Raw genomic sequence first — 5,650 nt, forward strand, 5'->3', positions numbered from 1 at the left:
TGTTGTGATATTGTTTAAAACCGTGTTGCAATGTATATCCTTTAGTATGTTTATTTAATGGAAAATGTAGGTTTGTATAGTTAATGGCTTAATTAATTAGGGTTAATTGTTCTGAGGGGAGGGGCTAGCTAGCCCTACAAAAGGAGCCTCTCTTTCAGTCATGGGGAGGCATTTTGGATCGAGCTGTGGATGGGGCAGCATTGTTTTTAAGCTGTCCCATAAGGTAGACGTTGATGGCAGTACTGTTGTTTTTTGTTCCGGAATCACTTGTAAATAAACACCTTTGCACAGAAGAACTTTTGTGGCTCCGCCATCTTTTTATTTTGATAGAGGTTAGGTAATCCAGTTTAGCCTGTTTTTCATGGTTCAGGCTTGGCCCCTTAGTGAAGGGAAATCTTAACGCTACAGCATACAATGACATTCTAGAAGATTCTGTGCTTTCAACTTTGTGGCAAAAGTTTGGGGAAGGCCCTTTCCTGTTTCAGCATGTCAATGCCCTCGTGCACAAAGCGAGGTCCATACAGAAATGGTTTGTTGAGATCGGTGTAGAAGAACTTGACTGGCCTGACCTGACCTCAACCCCATCTAACACCTTTGGGATGAATTGGAACACCGACTGCGAGCCAGGCCTAATCGCCTAAAATCAGTGCCCAACCTCGTTAATGCTCTTGTGGCTGAATGGAAGCAAGTCCCCGCAGCAATGTTCCAACATCTAGTGGAAAGCCTTCCCAGAAGAGTGGAGGCTGTTATAGCAGCAATGTTCCAACATCTAGTGGAAAGCCTTCCCAGAAGAGTGGAGGCTGTTATAGCAGCAATGTTCCAACATCTAGTGGAAAGCCTTCCCAGAAGAGTGGAGGCTGTTATAGCAGCCAAGGGGGGACCAGCTCCATATTAATGCCCATTATTTTGGAATGAGATGTTCGACCAGCAGTCACACACTTTTGGTCATGTAGTGTATTTCACACTAAACTTATATTTAGGATGAAAGATGTCTCAGAACACAAGGAATGCACAATAAAAAGGTTTTGAAAATAAGACTCTGCGTTATGAGTATTACCAGTTTGAGTTTTATAAATTCACCCATACATATATATATATACATATATACACAGTTGAAGTCAGAAGTTTACATACACCTTAGCCAAATACCTTTAAAATCATTTTTTCACAATTCCTGACATTTAATCTTAGTAAAAATGCCCTGTCTTAGGTCAGTTAGGTCACCACCTTATTTTAATGAATGTGAAATGTCAGAATAATAGTAGAGAGATTGATTTATTTCAGCTTTAATTCCTTTCATCACATTCCCAGTGGGTCAGAAGACTACATACACTCAATTAGTATTTGGTAGCATTGCCTTTAAATTGTTTAACTTGGGTCAAACATTTTGGGTAGCCTTCCACAAGCATCCCACAATAAGTTGGGTGAATTTTGGCCCATTCCTCCTGACAGAGCTGGTGTAACTGAGTCAGGTTTGTAGGCCTCCTTGCTCGCCCACGCTTTTTCAGTTCTGCCCACACATTTTCTATAGGATTGAGGTCAGAGCTTTGTGATGGCCACTCCAATACCTTGACTTTGTTGTCCTTAAGCCATTTTGCCACAACTTTGGAAGTATTCTTGGAGTCACTGTCCATTTGGAAGACCCATTTGCAACCAAGCTTTAACTTCCTGACTGATGTCTTGAGATGTTGCTTCAATATATCCACACAATTTTCAATCCTCATGATGCCATCTATTTTGTGAAGTTCACCAGTCCCTCCTGCAGAAAAGCACCCCCACAACATGATGCTGCCACCCCCGTGCTTCACGGTTGGGATGGTGTTCTTCGGCTTGCAAGCCTCCCCCTTTTTCCTCCAAACATAACGGTGGTCATTATGGCCAAACAGTTCTATTTTTGTGTCATCAGACCAGAGGACATTTCTCCAAAAAGTACGATGTTTGTCCCCATGTGCAGTTGCAAACCGTAGTCATGCTTTTTTATGGCGGTTTTGGAGCAGTGGCTTCTTCCTTGCTGGGCGGGCTTTCAGGTTATGTCGATATAGGACTCGTTTTAGTGTGGATATAGATACTGTTGTACCTGTTTCGTCCAGCATCTTCACAAGGTCCTTTGCTGTTGTTTTGGGATTGATTTGCACTTTGCGGTCAACGTCACCGGTCTTCTAGCCATCATTGATCCATTTTTCATTTTCCAGTGGTTTGTCTTGTCTTCCTACACACCTGGTTCCAATCCCATTCATTACCTGTTTTGCATTTCACCCTCTGTTTCCCCTCATGTCCTTGTCAGAGATTGTTTGTTTCTCGTGAAGTTTGTATTGGTGCGCGACAAATCCTCGTACCCACTTTGCTTTTATTATATACTATGGTTTTGGAGCTGTGTTTTTTTAAGTTATTAAACTACTTCATTTATACCAAGTTCGATTCTCCTTCACCTGACTTCCCTGCCACCTATACACACGACGTGACAAGCAGTATGATGGCTGCGTGGTCCCATGGTGTTAATACTTGCGTACTATTGTTTGTACAGATGAACGTGGTACCTTCAGGCGTTTGGAAATTGCTCCCAAGGATGAACCAGACTTGTGGAGGTCTTGGCTGATTTCTTTTGATTTTCCCATGATGTCAAGCAACGAGGCACTGAGTTTGAAGGTAGGTCTTGAAATACATCCACAGGTACACCTCCAATAGACTCAAATTATGTCAATTAGCCTATCAGAAGATTCTACAGCCATGACATAATTTTCTGTAATTTTCCAAGCTGTTTAAAGGCACAGTCAACTTAGCGTATGTAAACTTCTGACCCACTGGAATTGTGATACAATGAATTATAAGTTAAATAATCTGTCTGTAAACAATTGTTGGAAAGATTACTTGAGTCATGCACATAATAGATGTCCTAACCAACTTGCCAAAACTATAGTTTGTTAACAAGAAATTTGTGGAGTGCATTCATCCTCCCTCCCTCCCTCCCTCGTAGTTGAAAAACGAGTTTTAATGACTCCAACCTAAGTGTATGTAAACTTCCCACTTCAACTGTGTATACAGTTGACAGACACAATGTATATACAGTATGTGCAGATACGAGCACCAGGTCTTTCTACTCACTCACTCACTCACTCACTCACTCACTCACTCACTCACTCACTCACTCACTCACTCACTCACTCACTCACTCACTCACTGAGCTATTGGGCCCACCCTGCAACCTCATTGGATAATGCTGGGCAGGCCTCTTGCTGGTGTTGTGGAAAATTAGATCTAAAGAGCAAGACAGAGACTTTTAAATTGAATAGAAAGATCTTTAATCAAGCAGCTGCAGGGGAGATGATTGTGATTTCACAGGGAAGAACCCCCGGAGTAAATGGTTCCATGTCCCTTATATAGTGGGAGGTGATAATACCATCAGATTGTTACAGTTATTTATACCAGCAACAGTTCCAGAACACAATGGCCTTGTGTTTAAGGTCCAGACACACCAGGACTCTATGAAAGGCATCACAGTCCAACACAGAACATGTCCCTTGAGAAGTTACAACAGTTCAACACAAATTCTGCCACCACACTAGTTTTCACTCACATGTGAGGGGCTGATGCTCATTGGCTAAGACTCAATTTGCTAGGGGGGGTGAAATGTAGGGAAACAGTAATTCTGCTCATAGATTCTATTTGTATGAACGACACATTGATACATCAAGCACAAAGTGGGAGGTTTAAAATATACTTTCTTAGTCGCCAAAATAACAGAGCTTGTCTTCATAACGCTTAAACTTGTTTAATTATAACCATGGCTTATAACACTTATTACTTAACCCTTATAACAATTATAACCCTTATAATGCTGGATAATAACCCTTATTATTTAACCCTTATAACCATTATTATTTAACCCTTATAACCATTATAACCACTATAACCATTATAACCCTTGTAACTAAACCCTTATAACCATTATAACCATTATAACTTAACCCTTATAACCATTATTATTTAACCCTTATAACCATTATAACTTAACCCTTATAACCATTATAACTTAACCCTTATAACCATTATAACCACTATAACCATTATAACCCTTGTAACTAAACCCTTATAACCATTATAACCATTATAACTTAACCCTTATAACCATTATTATTTAACCCTTATAACCATTATTATTTAACCCTTATAACCATTATTATTTAACCCTTATAACCATTAAACCCTTATAACCCTTGTAACGAAGGGAATGTGTACTCAATAGTTGTGGGAATGACCACTGGACAAAACTCATCACTTTTCATCACAGTCACAATCACATCCATCCTCCTCATCACATCCCCTGTTGCTTTCACCATCTTTATGCTCAGCTCCCCGCTCCTCTTTTCCCCTGTCTCATCCTCTTCTACACTCTCTAAGTCCCTCCCTGTCTCATCCTGTTCTACACTCTCTAAGTCCCTCCCTGTCTCACCCTGTTCTACTCTCTCTGTTCCTCCCTGTCTCATCCTGTTCTATTCTCTCTGTTCCTCCCTGTCTCATCCTGTTCTACTCTCTCTCTCTGTTCCTCCCTGTCTCATCCTGTTCTACTCTCTCTCTCTGTTCCTCCCTGTCTCATCCTGTTCTACTCTCTCTCTGTTCCTCCCTGTCTCATCCTGTTCTACTCTCTCTCTGTTCCTCCTTGTCTCATCCTGTTCTACTCTCTCTCTCTGTTCCTCCCTGTCTCATCCTGTTCTATTCTCTCTGTTCCTCCCTGTCTCATCCTGTTCTACTCTCTCTCTCTGTTCCTCCCTGTCTCATCCTGTTCTACTCTCTCTCTCTGTTCCTCCCTGTCTCATCCTGTTCTACTCTCTCTCTGTTCCTCCCTGTCTCATCCTGTTCTACTCTCTCTCTGTTCCTCCTTGTCTCATCCTGTTCTACTCTCTCTCTCTGTTCCTCCCTGTCTCATCCTGTTCTACTCTCTCTCTCTGTTCCTCCCTGTCTCATCCTGTTCTACTCTCTCTGTTCCTCCCTGTCTCATCCTGTTCTACTCTCTCTCTGTTCCTCCTTGTCTCATCCTGTTCTACTCTCTCTCTCTGTTCCTCCCTGTTTCATCCTGTTCTACTCTCTCTCTCTGTTCCTCCCTGTCCTTCCTGTTCTACTCTCTCTCTGTTCCTCCTTGTCTCATCCTGTTCTACTCTCTCTCTCTGTTCCTCCCTGTCTCATCCTGTTCTACTCTCTCTCTCTGTTCCTCCCTGTCTTATCCTCTTCTACACTCTCTAAGTCCCTCCCTGTCTCATCCTCTTCTACTCTCTCTGTTCCTCCCTGTCTCATCCTGTTCTACTCTCTCTCTCTGTTCCTCCTGTCTCATCCTCTTCTACACTCTCTAAGTCCCTCCCTGTCTCATCCTGTTCTACTCTCTCTCTCTGTTCCTCCTTGTCTCATCCTGTTCTACTCTCTCTCTGTTCCTCCCTGTCTCATCCTGTTCTATTCTCTCTCTTCCTCCCTGTCTCATCCTGTTCTACTCTCTCTCTCTGTTCCTCCCTGTCTCATCCTGTTCTACTCTCTCTCTGTTCCTCCCTGTCTCATCCTGTTCTACTCTCTCTCTGTTCCTCCTTGTCTCATCCTGTTCTACTCTCTCTCTCTGTTCCTCCCTGTCTCATCATGTTCTACTCTCTCTCTCTGTTCCTCCCTG

This window comes from Salvelinus fontinalis, unplaced genomic scaffold (assembly GCF_029448725.1).
Source record: "Salvelinus fontinalis isolate EN_2023a unplaced genomic scaffold, ASM2944872v1 scaffold_0428, whole genome shotgun sequence".
Classification (NCBI taxonomy): Eukaryota; Metazoa; Chordata; class Actinopteri; order Salmoniformes; family Salmonidae; genus Salvelinus; species Salvelinus fontinalis.